The sequence below is a fragment of the Setaria viridis genome, chromosome 8, assembly GCF_005286985.2.
Source record: "Setaria viridis chromosome 8, Setaria_viridis_v4.0, whole genome shotgun sequence".
NCBI classification, from domain to species: domain Eukaryota; kingdom Viridiplantae; phylum Streptophyta; class Magnoliopsida; order Poales; family Poaceae; genus Setaria; species Setaria viridis.
Genome location: NC_048270.2, coordinates 6,549,527 through 6,567,334, shown reverse-complemented (window position 1 = coordinate 6,567,334; position 17,808 = coordinate 6,549,527).

The following is a 17,808-nucleotide window of genomic DNA, read 5'->3' as shown; positions in this document are numbered from 1 at the left end:
GGCCCCACATGGAGGGGACGTGGTTCTGTCTTCTGACTCAAGTCTAGGCGTAATACCGTCTTTCCGTCAACCTTGAGCAAAGGCGTAACCTATGGATTTTGATTTGTAAACTCAGTAACAGGGAAACTCTCGGAAAAGAGAAGGCAAATCATGTCAGCCTCCCAAAACACTGCAAATTAATTAGCCATGGTTGGAATACCCGGAGACCCGGTTCACACTTGCCGTGGTAGATCCTAAATCACATTGAATGTTTTTAGTAAAGATGGTAATTATATAGTAAAACAGAAACAATATAGAAACAGAGGCTTTATAATTTGCTAGAATCATAAAATCATGCTCTTTAATCAAGATCACATAGAAATTTACTGAAAACTGAGCGCTTTCCTTGGGTAAAACATATACTTCTTGGTTCCCTTCTTAAGAAATGTTTTTTTTCCGAACAATACCGAGGGGAAGATCCCCACCTACATTTTCATTGATCGAAGTAGCACTTGTACAGTACAAAACCTCGGCATACCAGGGTGAGATTACAGAGAGGTTGGGATGGAGGGAAGGTTACAGCAGGAGAGGAGGTCGCTACGGCACTGCAGTAAATAAGGCAACAATGCTTTGTACCTGCAGCTCCTGGAGTCTATATCACTAACTACCTGACGGATAATTTCTGCGGGCGAGAACAGCTTGCGTTCAAAAATCAGCGCGTTCCTGGCCTTCCAAATACGCCAGAGAATGATAAGTGTAACATCAGTGCAGATTTTTTTCCGACCATAGCAGCATCCACCCAATGACCCGTGGCATACGGTGGTCTCCTGATCGGACCGAGATTCCCAGGCGAGTCCAAGTAGCTATCGCGCGCGGACAACCTGTTCGCTTCAGCTTATAAGCCGGCTGAAAAGCTGAAACGGCTGATTTATTGTGAGAGAAAAACACTGTTTGGTGGCTGATAAGCCAGTTGAATGAGTGAAGATGTGACCGTCTGTCTCAAGAGTGCTTGTATAGAGTTCGCAGTAGGATTCCTCAGGTTCCCGATGTTCTTGGAATGCAGAGCCTCGCGGGAGTTTTTAATCAGCCGTGGTAGAGGAGCTAGCCAAAGAACTTCACTTTTGTTGGCAGTTTTGTTCCCCAGAGGCGAGCTGCGTCCGAATCGATTGGTTCATCCTTGCAGATGGCAAGAAAGGCCTCCCGGCTGGTGAAGGCAGTGTTCCGGGAGCCAAGGATGTGTCGCCGATCAATGTCTTCGCTGAGGGGAAAGTGAGTGATGCAACTGCGCAGAGCGTCCATCTCTCTCTTGGCATGTCCAGTGAGGCGCGGGCGAAATTGATCCGCAAGGGTAGAGTGGAGGACATGCTGAACTGAAGTGTCCGCTCGAGTACAGTGCGAGAAGAGCGCCGGGAACGTTTCCGCCAGTGTTGTGTTGAAGAGCCAGCGGTCCTGCCAAAAGGAGGTGAGTTTGCCATTCCCCACACGGTCGCCGGTCAGAGATCTGTAGCGGTGGAGCTCAAAGCTAACTAAGCGATACAAAAACGACTCATCTCCGCTGCTGGCTGAATAATTAAGAAACCAGTTCTTCCAAGGCAGGGGAGTGGGTTCGTGGAGCTTGCTTGTGGACAAACTTCATGAGAAGGCAGTGGTTTTGGTCAGCCATGTCCCTGATCCCCAAACCACCACAGTCCTTGCTCTTACAGACTTTCTCCCAGGCAATAAGGCACCGTGACCCGTTGCATTTGTCTTCACCAATCCAGAGAAAGGCTCTCCTTTTCGCATCGAGTAGCTCACGAACAGTCCTGGGCAGGAGATGCGAGGACATGAAGTAGACCGTGAGGCCGCCGAGGACTGCATTAACAAGGACCAAACACCCTCCCGAACTCAGAACTCAGAAGCTGAGCGTTCCAGCTAGACAGCTGCAAAGACAACAAGAATGTGATTTAAAACAATATATCCAAGATAGGTTAGTTCAACTTCTGGGAGAAGAAGAAATCAAATGGTACCAAAGAGCAAAGAGCAATAAGATACTGAAAAGGGATAACAACACAAAATACTTTCATATGATAGCTAATGGCAAGTATAGAAAAACTAGAGTTTTCAGGCTTGAACAGGAACAGGGGATTATTGAAGGGGAAGAAAATCTTAAAAAATATATAACAAAGACTACAAAAGTTTATTTGGATCACAAATGAGAAACAATTGTTCCATGAATGAGTCCTTAATAGAGGATATTCCTCAAGTAACAAGGGAGAAAAATAAGATATTGACGGAAAAAGAAGTTAGGGAAGCCGTTTTCCAAATGAAACATAACAAAACCTCATGTCTTGATGGATTCCCAGTTGAGTTCTATCAGGTGTTTTGGTGCCTCATCAAAGATGACCTAATGGCCATGTTTCAGGATTTCCACAGGGTAAGTTACCATTGTACAGTTTAAATTTTGGGATTATAACTTCAATCCAAAATTGAAGGAAGTTAAGATGGTCCAGCAATATAGGCCACTCTGCACATTAAATGTTAGCTTCAAAATCTTTACAAAGGTGATGGCTAATAGATTTTCCATAGTGGCTAATAAAGTGATAAAACCATCTCAGACTGCTTTCTTGCCTGGTAGATACATTATGGAAGGAGTGATTATACTACATGAGACGATATATGTATTGCATAGGAAAAAATAGGATGGGATAATTCTCAAACTAGACTTTGAAAAAGCTTATGATAAGGTTAATTGGCCTTTCCTACAACAGGCTTTAAGGATGAAGGGTTTCTTACCTACATGGTGTAAATGGATTGAAAACATAGTTAGTGGGGGAAATGTAGGGGTTAAAGTAAATGATGACATTGGTCATTTCTTTCAAACAAAAAAAGGTTGAGATAAGGAGGCCCCTGTCTCCGGTTCTGTTTAATGTGGTAGCTGACATGTTGGCCGTGCTTATACCCAGAGCTAAGGAAAAGGAACAGATTAAGGGTCTAGTACCACCTCTGGAAAATGGAGGATTATTTATATACAGATGATACAATTCTCTTTTTGGAAAATGAAGTTAGTACTAAGTACTTTTGAAACTCTTAGGCCTTAAAATCAACTTCCATAAGAGTGAATTATACTATTTTGGGGAGGCAAAAGGCATAGTCAAAGAATACGTGGAGATATTTGGTTGCAAGGAAGGAACCTTGCCTTTTAAATATCTCAGTATTCCTATGTACCACCACCGTAAACTTGCTAATAAGGATTGGAAAATTGTTGAAGAGAGATTTCAAAAAAAACTAGCAACCTGGAAAAGTAAATTAATGTTAGTTGGAGGCAGGTTAGTTTTAATTAATTTTGTCCTATCTAGTCTACCAATGTTCATGATGTCTTTTTTAAATACCTAAAGGTATTCCCAAAAGATTGGACTATTATAGATCTAGATTATTTTGGCAATGTGATGATTACAAAAAGAAATATAGATTGGCCAAATAGAGTATTCTATGCGTACCAAAAAGTGTAGGAGGTTTGGGCACATCCAATTTGGAAGTGCAAAATAGATGCTTGTTAAGCAAGTGGCTATTTAAAATTCTGAATGAGGAAGGGGTATGGCAAAAACTACCTAGACGAAAATACTTAAGAAATAATACTCGCAAGTGAAAAAGCAAAAGGGAGATTCTCAATTCTGGACTGGACTTATGGAAATAAAAGATCAATTTTTGACAATGGTAGATTTGAAGTGTATAATGGAAAGAAAACTAGATTTTGGGAAGATGTGTGGATTGGAAAGGCAGCTCTCAGGGAGAGATTCCCTTCGTTATACATTATAGCTAGGGGAAAAGATAACACTGTGGCCAAGGTATGTGAATCTACCCCTTTCAATGTGTCATTTAGAAGAGCCCTCACAGGGAACGAATTCAATGAATGGTTAAAATTGGTGGCTGAAATAGTAGCCCATGGCTTGGATGATCAAGAAGATAAGTTTTGTTAAAACTTAAACAAAAGCAAGGACTTCATGGTAAAATCTATGTACACTGAGATAATGCAAGCTGAAGGTACTCCTTCCGCGTGTACATCATGGAAGCTAAAGATACCATTAAAAATCAAAGTATTCTTATGGTACTTGAAAAAGGGAGTGATCCTAACAAAGGATAATCTTGCGAAGAGAATATGGCATGGTAGCACCAAGTGTTGTTTTTGCAACGTAGAGGAGACTCTGCAACATCTATTTTTTGATTGCCACTTAGCAAGATTTATTTGGAGTACAATTTTCTTTGCATTTGGAATTCAATCACCCGTTAGTGTTCCTAATATGTTGCGTTCGTGGACTAGAGGTTATCCCAGGAAATATAGAAACCAGATGATAGTAGGAGCTTCTGCCTTGTGTTGGGCCATTTGGCTGGATAGAAACGATGTGCTGTTCAAAGGAACTACCACTAACTCTTTTTTGCAGGTAATTTTTAGAGGGACTTACTAGACAAGGACATGGGCGGTGCTATCTAAGGAGGAAGAGAAAGATGCTTTGAAGAAGAATTGTAGTACACTTGAAACTACTGCTTTAGAATTCTTCAATAAATGTGGTTGGAACTCTAGGAGAAGATTGATGCTATAAGCTGTCTACATCCAGATCTGATCTTGGGAGGCTATTTTGATGGTGGCGAGCTCATCTAGCAGTATTTTTGGGAGTTGAGTTTGATATAGTTTCAGCCTAGGGTGTTCCACAATAACCATGTTTACCTTTGTTTGAACTAAGTTTTTGAAGCTTAAAGCTTCAGGGGCAGTCTGAGAGCTGCGCGTTTGTTAAGGGTATTTGTAAGTGTGTGGGCTGTTGACATCCAGTTAAGGATGTTCGAGGTCGGACAATATTCCTTAGTCTAAGGAGGCAGGTAACGATCAAAGCTGTTAACTAGCGGTTGATAATCTGAAACATGAAGTTTATGGGGAGACAGTGGAAGGCCGAGGTATGTTTGAGGAAAAGTGGAGTGGGACACCCTAAGATGCTTGCCATTGCAGCCGCATAGTCTGGCTGGATGTTCATGGGAACAAATGTCAATTTGTGGAAGTTGATTGTGAGTCCTGTTGCAGACGAGAAGTCGTCCAGGATTGCCTTGAGCCTTGTCATGGATGCAGGATCTCCTCTGGTGAGGATGAGAGTGTCGTCCGCATACTGCAGCACTAGGTAGGAGAAGGCTTGGATCAATCAGGTGTTGAAGCTCCCCAGCTACTGACGCTCGCTGTATGAGGCGCTGAAGCGCATCTGCCACAGTAATGAAAAGGTAGGGCCAGATGGGATCCCCTTGCCGCATCCCTCTTTTGCAAGTGATCCATCAACCGGGGACTCCGTTCAGCATAACCGCAGTCTTCCCACTGGAGAGAATGTTACTCACCCATCCACACCAGCGATCGTCAAAGCCTCGAGTGCGCAGGATAGCAATGAGATTGCTCCATTCCACTGAGTCGAAAACCTAGTTTAAGGATGGCAGTGGGCACACCCTGCTTATGACAACAACTCAGCAGATCTGCTGCATACACCAAATTCTCTGCAATGCTTCTCCCATGGATAAACCCGGTTTGATCCGCATCAATGATAGACGGGATGGCTGAGCGTAACCTGTTGACCAGGACTTTAGTAAAGAGCTTCATAGGGCAATTTTGAAGGGAGATGGGTCGGAAGGTGTCGGCAGTAACAGCCCCTTCAGTTTTAGGCAGGAGGATAAGATGAGCGCGGTTCAGCCCGGTCCACAGTTCCATCGAAAAAACATTCGAAAATGTGAAGCACAACATCTCTGATGCTGGATCAAAAGGTTTTATAAAAGGATGGCCTGAAACCATTTGGGCCGGGACTGGCCCGCATGTCCATCGCGAAGAGGGCTTGCGCAATTTCGTCAACAGTGAAAGGCTTGGAGAGATTCAGCCCAGCAACCACCATTGTTGGGTAAAGCTTTGACAAAGAGAAGTGCCAGTCGACTCGCGGTCGAGTGCTAAGAAGATTCAGATAAAAGCTGTGCAGAATAGAGCTTTTCGCACCATGCGCAGTGACGGGTTGTCCTTCATGTTCCAGGCTATGTATATAATTCTTTCTGCGGCGCCCCGAAGCAACTGTGTGGAAAAACCAGGAGTTCTCATCCCATTCCAGAGCAAGATGGATTTTGAAGCGCTGGCGCCAGTAAGCCAGCCTCTCTGCGTTGATTGCTTGAAGACCCACCGTGGTGAGGTGATGGAGGCAGGTTTCATTGGGATAGAGAGGGCAGGTGTGACGACCGACCCCAAATCCTCCGAGTTAATCCTAATCCGAGCCCCTGATCACCTGTCTTAGCTTTCCAAGCCTAAGTGATCAACCTCCAGACCGGTTCCAACCCCTGAGACCCGACCCCTCTCCGCTGGTCTCCAGTTCCGACCCAGCCGACCCCAACTCACCGCCGGATCTTTCTGAGTCATCCCCAACATCTCCTTTCAGTCTGACCGGTGGACCCCCGAGATTTTTTCTCTCGGATCCCACGTGACAGGCGCACTCGAGTTGCATGCCCGCTTCAGAGTTTTCCAGCCGCGTGGCTCGACTTCTCCGACGCCCGCCGCTCCACCTCGTCTCTGGCCCGCGACCAAATGGATTCTCGCGCCCCCTTCCCCAATTGCAGCGGAAGCCCCTCTGCAACCTTTCTGCAGCACCTCGCCACCCGCGCCCATCATCACATCGCCAGATCCCGGCCGCAGAGCCCGATGTCGCCCGTCTTTTCCGTCACTTCGACACAGTCGCGCCGCCTGGTCTTCGCTACCCGACGATTCCTCCTCCGCCAACCCTGACCACGGCAGCGACAGCTCCTTTCCCCGCCCTGTCAGAAGCCGCACGACAATCTGTTGTTCCGCGCTCGCCCACGGCTGCCTGTCTTCTCACCTGTGCGCCCTCGATTCTAGCGTCGTTAACCCGGTCACTTCCATCAACTCTACCGCACGATGACGCCCGCCTCCGCCAAATCTCAACCACCGGCATACCCGCTCCTGCGCCGCCCTGACGCCAGAGCCCAATGACCGCTGGCGTCATCCCCAAAGTCCTGCTCCACCGCCCTCGTCGCCCAATCGCCGCCCAGGCAGAGCACTCCATTGCTTCTTCCCCGGCCTTCGCGCCGCTCCCCTTCTCACTCCCGCGCCGCTTTCCTTCTCACTCCCTCGCCACTATAAAAGGGAATGCGCGAGCCCCGCTGGAGTTCCCTTCGCCATTGTTGCCTTTCTGCCATTTCTCTTGCTCCCTGTTCGAAGCTTCCACCGCCACCACCCTAAGTCCCTGAGGAACTCTCCTCTCCGCTCCGCACCGTTTTCCCCAATCCATCCAGCCGCTTGCTCCTCCGTGCTGCGTAAGAGCTTACTTGTGATCCACAAGAAGCACCGCCGCCGCCGGAGCACTGCCGGACCTAGCCGCTGCTCAAAGCCTTAGCCCTCCGCCCAAGTCTGCTTCTTCCCGACCCCAAGCGTTCCTTGTAGGAAGAAGGTAAGCTGCCGACCCCTGATCCGCCTCGTACGACCCCTATCCGCTTCGCCCGACCCCGGTTCCGTCTCGCCCGACCCTGTCTGTTCCGCCGACCCTTCTCCGCCTCGCCCGAGGGCTCGGCTGAATCTTTTTCTTCAAACCAAGGGTGCATGTGTAAAACTTGGGGACCCGTCAGCGTTGAGTCTGAGGATCCCTAGCACACCAAACCCGCTAGTTTAAGGGTCAGATCATAAGTTCCCTTCCTCCGACCCCTACTTCTTGATCTCCACCAGCTCCCTTGAACCTTCCCACCCTCCTGCTTTTTGTCGCGAGTTTCTGGGCTCAGACTTGCAAGTGTTGCTGTTGAAAATAACCGTCTATGCTAACTAATGCATTGCATTCGTGTAGAGCTGCGCCTCGCCGACGGTCTCTACGAGCTGTACCCGGCGCCAGAAGACGACGGTGTAGCTGAGCTCCTGCCCTCTGAAGCCGAAGCCGCCCCAGTAGTCGAGCAGTTCTCTTCCTCCTTGCTCGAAGGCAAGCCCCAGTTGCATGAAACCCCTGTGTTCTCCAAACTTGCGCATGCCTTCCTGAAACATGCTTGTGCATTTACGTATAGGAGTTGGTTGGAACCCTAGATGCATGAACTAGCTCCCATGATCTGAACACTAGCTGTTGGACCGAGTAGATGCCTTGCTTAAATAGGAAACGGTAAAAGCCGAGTGATTTCCTATCACTCGCGAGTTGTAGGAGTTGGATGTCTACCTCCTGTTATAACTGTAAGGACGATGGACGGGGCAGGGTTGAGGTAACTCTTTGGTGGACGGATGGTCGCCCCGTCTGTCTATAAAACTTGCTAAGGCCCGACAGCGGTGGTGTTCGTGATCAAGTGTTTGAAGGTACTAATCTCATACCTAGTATGGGATGAGGAAGCCTAGTACCTGATTGAACTAGGGCGTGGCTTATACCCCTGCTGTCCCTGGAACGAGGTTCCCATGGTGCATCATGTGGGTGCAAGTGCGGTCACAGTACGGCAGAGGCCGGGACTGTGGAGCATTGCATGCCAAGGGAAGTTTGGACCTGACACGCGCCTGGGAATTGATGGGGACGGCCGACACAGGAAGCAGCTCTGGTGGTGCGCGGATGTTGTGAGATTAGGTTCGCCATGCATGGTTAAGAAAATCGAATCGATTCGTCTGCCTCTCACAGTTTGAGACTACTTGATCACTATGTCACCCTGAGTAAATGAGGAATCTGTTGATAACATGGTCTTGTATATATATACCTTTTGGTTGGTTCTATGATTGCTTAGAATAGGTTGCAAAACTTAGACCGGATAATGAACTCAGAATCGGAGCTAAAACTTGAAAATAGGGTTTTACTTAGTGCTTTTGGCAAACAAACCCCTCAGCCAAAAAGCCTTGCATGTCTAGTTCTGTGGAGTAGCTTTACTCCCTGTCGGTTAAGTCTTGTTGAGCTTAGTAGCTCAGCCTTGTTGTGGCTCCTGTTTTCAGGTGAAGTTGCTGCTCCCGACCCTTCTTCCGCTGGTACTTGGCCGCCCCAGCTCCCTCCGGGTTGGACGGTCGAGTGGGATCCCTCCTCGGACGGCGAGGAGAGGGATCAGTGATGTCCCGGCTGGCCTCACCAGGGACATCCGACCCCGACGTTTTGCTTCCGCTAGTGGTTTTACCTTCTGTTGTCTTTCTGTAAAACCTTGTAAAACTCTGATGTTTGTTTCATAACCAAACTAAGTGGTAAGTGTTAACTCGGTGGACTTGTTGTATTCGCTGAAACCGCTCACCTTCGTGTGGGTTTGCTAAATCGGTCCTGTTCAAGTGGTTAAATCAGAAGAAATCCGACGGCACTTCGTGTTTACTGTCGGGATACGAGGTAGGCTACACTAGCGCAAATCAAAATTTTCTACCGCGTATAACCAGGAAGAACTGCCGTATAAGGATCACGGGATTACCACTCGACGCACTACTGGTGCGGAAGATGTAGATATGCGTCGGTGCAGTGAAGACGATCACGTAGTCGTACGTAGTCGATCACGTGCAGTAGCTCCTCAGCAGCTCGTCCACGTGCACAGCAAGATCGCCTCCGGTACCGCAGCTCGTCGTCGGCTCGTCGTGGCTCGTCGGCGGCTCGTCGGCGGCTCGTCCAAGTGCTGCAAGCGCAACACCTCCAAGGTATCCACACGTGCAGGGAGGAAGCGTCGCAAGCCGGATTGCTAGATCCGCGAGTTGCAACAGGCGAGGGCGTGGGAGGCGCGGCAAGTGTGTTCAGCCAAAAGGTGTAAACCCTAGGGCGCCCCCACCCCTCTATTTATAGAGGTTCCTGATGGGCCTCTGGATCCGAGGCCCATTAGTACTCCCAAACCTAATCCAACTCGGATCAGATCCGAATTTGGCTTCCAGCCCCTTAAGTGTGTGACCCTATGGGTTCGGATACGTATAGACATGGCTCGAGTACTCCTACTCGGCCCAATAGTCGGTAGCGGCCTCTAGCAAGACGTGCCAACTCCTATACGCATACGAAGATCATATCAGACGAACCATCACAACATAATATACATGCTATTCCCTTTGCCTCACGATATTTGGTCTAGCTTCAAGCCGACCGCTCTTTCTCGATCCTGTGATTTGGAATCCCTTTGTAGGTTAACTCTTAACCGTACGTAGCATGGCCATGCATTTTCGGATCCGATCACTCGAGGGGCCCAGAGATATCACTCTCAATCAGAGAGGGGCAAATCCCATCTTGATTGACCATGTCTCATAGCATGCTTCTTGACAAACCCGAAAGCTACCTTTATAACTACCCTGTTACGGCGTAGCGTTTGATAGCCCCTAAGTAGGTCGATCCACATCTAGAATACATGCGACAATCTCAGGTCTAAGGACAAAGCGTATATGTTGTTTAAAGAGAGAACTACTTCTCGTGTTGGGTCAGTCCTAACACATGTCTCCACATGTGTCCACATTATTAGTTCAACATCTCCATGTTCATGACTTGTGAAACATAGTCATCAACTAATACATGTGCTAGTCTAATATTCATGTGTGTCCTCACATGAACTCCGACTAGGGACAACTTTAGAATAACCATACAAGTAAAGAGTTTCACATACAATTCACATAATTGCAAATCAATTCAAGTAGCCTTTAATGGATATTCAATGAACACAATATACAAATCATGGATACAAATGGAATATCATCATCTCTATGATTGCCTCTAGGGCATACCTCCAACAGTCTCCCACTTGCACTAGAGTCAATCTAGAAGGTACCTAATACCCATAGCTCTTACGTGCGCATCATGCTTAGCCTGCGGGAGTGGTTTTGTCAACGGATCAGAAATGTTCAGATCCGTGTGTATTTTGCATATCTTGATCTCACCCCGGTTAACGAAGTCTCGAATGAGATGAAATCGCCGCATTACGTGTTTGTTCTTCTGATGGTTCCTTGGCTCCTTTGCTTGCGCAATTGCCCCATTGTTATCACAGTAGAGATTCAATGGGCTGGACGCATTCGGGAACACACCAAGCTCAATGAGGAAATTCCTTATCCAAACACCTTCCTTCACGGCTTCCGAAGCCGCGATGTACTCGGCTTCTGTCGTAGAATCGGCCACCGTCTCCTGCTTGGAACTCTTCCAACTAACAGCACCACCATTCAGCGTGAACACAAATCCTGATTGTGACTTTGAATCATCTCTGTCGGTTTGGAAACTAGCATCGGTGTAACCTGTTACAACGAGCTCCTCCTGACCTCCATAGACGAGGAACATATCTTTAGTCCTTCTCAAGTACTTAAGAATGTTTTTCACCGCTGTCCAGTGACTCTCACCTGGATCAGATTGGTGGTTGCTTGTCATACTTAGCGCATATGAAACATCTGGGCGAGTACTTATCATTGCATACATGATAGATCCAATAGCCGAGGCATATGGTACTCTACTCATGCGATCCCGCTCATCAGCAGTCGAAGGACACTGAGTCTTGCTGAGATGTATGCCATGTGACATAGGCAAGAACCCTTTCTTTGCCTCTTCCATGCTGAACCGCTTCAACACTTTGTCAATGTAAGTATCTTGGCTTAAACCTATAAGCCTTCTCGATCTATCTCTATAGATCTTAATACCCAGAATATATGCCGCTTCCCCTAAGTCCTTCATCGAAAAACTATTTTTCAGTGAAGTCTTTACGGACTCAAGCATAGGAATATTATTTCCAATCAGTAATATGTCATCCACATATAAGATTAGAAATACTACAGAGCTCCCACTAACCTTCTTGTAAACACAAGACTCTTCTTCGTTCTTGGTGAAGTCAAACCCTTTGACCACTTCATCAAAACGAATGTTCCAACTCCTAGATGCTTGCTTCAATCCATAGATGGATCTCTGAAGCTTGCATACCTTTCCAGCATTTTTCGGATCGACAAAACCCTCGGGCTGTATCATATACACGTCCTCAGCTAGGTTTCCATTCAGGAAAGCTGTCTTGACATCCATCTGCCATATCTCATAATCGAAATGTGCAGCTATAGCTAGAATAATCCGAATGGACTTAAGCATCACTACGGGCGAGAAGGTCTCGTCGTAGTCAACTCCTTGAACTTGTCGAAAACCTTTTGCGACAAGTCGTGCTTTATAGATGTGAACATTTCCATCCATGTCCTTTTTCTTCTTATAGATCCACTTGCACTCTATGGCTTTAACACCATCAGGCGGGTCAACCAAGTTCCAAACTTGATTGTCTCCCATGGACTCTATTTCGGATTGCATGGCACTCTGCCATTTTTCGGAGTCTGGGTCCATCATTGCTTCTGCATATGTTGCAGGCTCATCATTGTCCAACAATAATATTTCTCGCATTTCGCGGAGCCTTGCTGACCTTCGTGGTTGTGGCGGTGCTTCTCTTGCCATGGGTATCTCAACTTGTTCTGCTACGTTAGCATCACTCATTGATTCTTGCCCGATTGGCTCATCTTGAACTTCTTCAAGATGCACTGTCTTTCCACTCTTTTCTCCTTTGAGAAACTCTTTCTCTAGGAAAACCCCGTTCCGAGCGACAAACACTTTGCCTTCTGATCGGTTGTAGAAATAATATCCCAAAGTTTCCTTTGGATATCCCACGAAAATGCACTTATCCGACTTGGGTGTGATCTTGTCCGACTGAAGTCGCTTGACAAACACTTCACATCCCCAAATCTTTAGAAAAGACAGACTAGGAACCTTTCCAGTCCATATCTCATATGGTGTCTTAACTACGGATTTAGATGGTACCCTATTTAGTGTGAAAGCTGCTGTTTCTAGAGCGTATCCCCAAAATGACAACGGTAGGTCCGACTGGCTCATCATTGATCGAACCATGTCTAACAAAGTTCGATTACGTCGCTCGGACACACCATTTCTCTGAGGTGTTCTAGGCGGCGTAAGTTGTGGAACAATTCCGCAACTCTTTAGATGATTGCTAAACTCGTGGCTCAAATACTCGCCTCCACGATCAGATCGTAAGGCCTTAATTTTCTTGCCACGCTGATTTTCAACTTCATTCTGAAATTCCTTGAACTTTTCAAAGGTTTCAGACTTGTGCCTCATCAAGTAGACATAGCCATATCTACTAAAATCATCAGTGAAAGTTATGAAGTATTGGAATCCTCCTCTAGCCGTCGTGCTCATTGGTCCGCATACATCACTATGTACGAGTTCCAACAAGTCTACTGCTCTCTCAGGAAAATCCTGTGAAAGGCGTCTTGGTCATCTTGCCTAGCAAGCAAGCCTCGCATGTCTCGTATGATTCAAAATCAAACGAAGTTAGAAGTCCATCAGAATGGAGCTTCTTCATGCGCTTTTCACTTATATGACCCAAACGACAATGCCACAAGTAGGTAGGACTCAAATCATTAGGCCGAGGCCTTTTAGCACTTACATTACAGACAGGTGAACCATCAAGATTTAAAACAAACAATCCATTCACAATGGGTGCAAAAGCCATAAACATATTATTCTTAGAGATCACACAACCATTGTTTTCACTCGCAAATGAATAACCATCCTTCATCAAACATGAAGGAGATAAAATGTTTCGACTTAAACTAGGAACAAAATAACAATTATTCAACTCCATAATAAATCCTGACGGGAGGTGGAGTTGCATCGTCCCGACGGTCAAAGCAGCAACTCTTGCATTATTGCCCACGCGGAAATCAACTTCTCCTCTTTCCACGCTTCTACTTCTTATCATTCCCTGCATCGAATTGCAAATATGAGCAACCGATCCGGTATCAAATACCCAAGAATTAATAACTGTATCAGCGAGAAATATGTTGTCTATAACATAAACAACAAGCGTACCTGAGGTAGAAGTACTCTTACTTCCGCCGTTCTTCAACGAAGCTAGGTACTGCTTGCAGTTTCTCTTCCAGTGACCAAGTTCATGACAGTAAAAGCACTCTTTGTCTGGAGCAGGTCCAGGTCCAGCTTTAACCTTGGGCGGTGGGTTTGGCTTGGACGTTCCAGCCTTGCCCTTCTTCTTCCAAGAATTTCCCTTCTTCTTAAAGCTGGGCTTGTTCTGTATCGCCATCACATGGCTGGTACTAGCGCTTTTCTTAATGTCAGCCTCTGCTGTCTTGAGCATACCACACAGCTCATTCAGACCCTTCTCCGTCCCATGCATATGGTAGTTCGAGATGAAGTTCCCATAGCTAGGAGGAAGAGACGAAAGAATGAAATCAGTGGCCAACTCTTGGCCCAGTGGGAAGCCTAGCTTCTCCAACCGTTGAGTGTAACCAACCATCTTGATTACGTGTGGTCCTACTGCTGCGCCTTCTACTAGCTTGCTCTCAACAAAGGCCTTAGACACATTGAACCTTTCAGTCCTGGCCTGTGTTTGGAACATGTCTCTAAGCGCCACGATCATATCGTGCGCCTCATGGTTTGTTTCGAACTGCATCTGCAGCTCGGGTTCCATGCAAGCAAGCATAAGGCAGCTTACTTCGAGGTTAGCATCACATGCTTTCTTGTAAGCATTCTTAGCAGCAGCGGGTGCATCCTCAGCAGGTTCTTCTGGTAGTGGGTTGTCTAGAACATCTTCCTTTTTCTCAGCCCTGAGAACAATTCTCAGGTTACGGATCCAATCTGAGTAGTTTGTTCCATTCAACTTGTCCTTCTCAAGGACCGAACGCAAAGCAAACGATGTGGTGGTGTTGCTAGGTGCCATTTAATCTACAACAAAAGTAATGCAAAATACACTAAGACAAACGTATCCATGATAGAGCAAATTACATTAAACTATTTTAACAGAATCTACTCCCACTAAAATCAATATCCCTCTATTGAAACTTAGTGATTCAGGATCCACAACTAACAAGTCCACTAGTGAGCTTTAGCATCACCGCTAGCAAACGAGGTAGATCGGTAAGCAACTTTTGCTAATCATATCACATATGACTCCTGTTGTTGGGTGACATCTCTATGTCTCGGCGCCCAACCTTTATGCCCCAAGGTCCTTAACCGTTAAGATGACCTCGTTAAGCAAACCAACCCTTATGCGTGTAAGTGTCCGACACAAACCCGTCTAGTCAAGGAAAACTAGTGGCACCCTAATTTCATAGACCCACCACTAATTGTACAAGACATGGGACGGTGCAAGTTTTAGTTGGGAGGGCATACTAACTTAAACTTTGTGAGGGATCGTTCTACTTCTAACATCACAGCATGCAGAAAGTAAAACATAAACAGAATAGCATTCACACAGTTGTGACACAGTATGGCCCGTTTTTTCTTATGGTGATCTCCATCTCCATAGAACCTGTTCACCATGGTGATCTTCATCTCCATGTTCCATGTGCGCCATCCTCCTGGTGATGAGTCCTCCAAGAACTAGAGCATGCTATTACGCCTAATAGCTAGTAAAGAATCTAGTAATGAAGATTACATAGTTGCTTGGATCATCACAGATTGGTACGGAGACCATTAATTACAATAAAGTGACAACACATATGGCTCCTGCCGTGTTGCCGTACGCGCGACACGCAGGTCACGAATTAGTTACACACATGCATCACATACACAAGGGGCCATACTGATCACAAGATACATGCATACATCCTGCAAAATAGAGTTAGGCGTCCTAACGTTCCAAACTTCGGAGGCCTGAAACTCCATCTTCCAAGACGAATTTGGCAAATCTAATTTCGCCGAAAACGGCAAAGCGGTTGAAATTCATGTGTAACTTTTTCTGTAGATCAATTTTCGTATAGAAATCGCCTCGATCCGAGATCGTACCGAAAAGTTACGGCTGATTTACCGAAGCATACGCATATGGCAAAATCCCGACCCCGGCAGTAGATCCTATGTACTATTGCACATCTAATGCGCCTGGCGTATGACCCTGGATCTCGATTTGACCAATCATATTGATCTTCCCTCACTGCAACTGGGTTTACGTGTATCACTTAACTCCGATGGCGGAAACCGACCGGTAGGAGTATGTCGTTACACTACCATTGCAGCAAGGGCACGAAATCAGGACATAAATCAAACAGAGAACCCGCATATCTCCATATGCACACATCCCGAATCTAAAACTAAGCAGCTACGGCTCTGATACCACTGTCGGGATACGAGGTAGGCTACACTAGCGCAAATCAAAATTTTCTACCGCGTATAACCAGGAAGAACTGCCGTATAAGGATCACGGGATTACCACTCGACGCACTACTGGTGCGGAAGATGTAGATATGCGTCGGTGCAGTGAAGACGATCACGTAGTCGTACGTAGTCGATCACGTGCAGCAGCTCCTCAGCAGCTCGTCCACGTGCACAGCAAGATCGCCTCCGGTACCGCGGCTCGTTGTCGGCTCGTCGTGGCTCGTCGGCGGCTCGTCCAAGTGCTGCAGGCGCAACACCTCCAAGGTATCCACACGTGTAGGGAGGAAGCGTCGCAAGCCGGATTGCTAGATCCGCGAGTTGCAACAGGCGAGGGCGTGGGAGGCGCGGCAAGTGTGTTCAGCCAAAAGGTGTAAACCCTAGGGCGCCCCCACCCCTCTATTTATAGAGGTTCCTGATGGGCCTCTGGATCCGAGGCCCATTAGTACTCCCAAACCTAATCCAACTCGGATCAGATCCGAATTTGGCTTCCAGCCCCTTAAGTGTGTGACCCTATGGGTTCGGATACGTATAGACATGGCCCGAGTACTCCTACTCGGCCCAATAGTCGGTAGCGGCCTCTAGCAAGACGTGCCAACTCCTATACGCATACGAAGATCATATCAGACGAACCATCACAACATAATATACATGCTATTCCCTTTGCCTCACGATATTTGGTCTAGCTTCAAGCCGACCGCTCTTTCTCGATCCTGTGATTTGGAATCCCTTTGTAGGTTAACTCTTAACCGTACGTAGCATGGCCATGCATTTTCGGATCCGATCACTCGAGGGGCCCAGAGATATCACTCTCAATCAGAGAGGGGCAAATCCCATCTTGATTGACCATGTCTCATAGCATGCTTCTTGACAAACCCGAAAGCTACCTTTATAACTACCCTGTTACGGCGTAGCGTTTGATAGCCCCTAAGTAGGTCAATCCACATCTAGAATACATGCGACAATCTCAGGTCTAAGGACAAAGCGTATATGTTGTTTAAAGAGAGAACTACTTCTCGTGTTGGGTCAGTCCTAACACATGTCTCCACATGTGTCCACATTATTAGTTCAACATCTCCATGTTCATGACTTGTGAAACATAGTCATCAACTAATACATGTGCTAGTCTAATATTCATGTGTGTCCTCACATGAACTCCGACTAGGGACAACTTTAGAATAACCATACAAGTAAAGAGTTTCACATACAATTCACATAATTGCAAATCAATTCAAGTAGCCTTTAATGGATATTCAATGAACACAATATACAAATCATGGATACAAATGGAATATCATCATCTCTATGATTGCCTCTAGGGCATACCTCCAACATTTACTCGGCTTAGGCATGAGCGTCGCGTATTATGCGGCTAAATCATGTTTAACCAAGTAGATCCGAAGTGGATCCGCCACAGCAGGCTTCTTCTAGTAGGTCTAGGGAGTTGAACAAGATTCTTGTGTCATTCTCTCTCTGGTCCAGGGGAGCAGAGGCGCTTGGATCAAGCCTGGCACTCTCGACGACAGTGTTTGAGTCGGTGGGTGAAAGCTTTGGCCGGCGTTCCAGTGACCGACTGGGCAAGAGCAGAAGTGATCACAGACTTAAAGGAGGGGTGCTAAAGCCACTAGCCACACATTCTCAAAGCGGAAGTAGGGACTACGAGGGATCTGGGTGGATGTCGTGGCAACGAGAGGATTGTGCTCCGAAGCAAAGTGAGAACGAGAAGAGAGTAGTATTGGGGAAG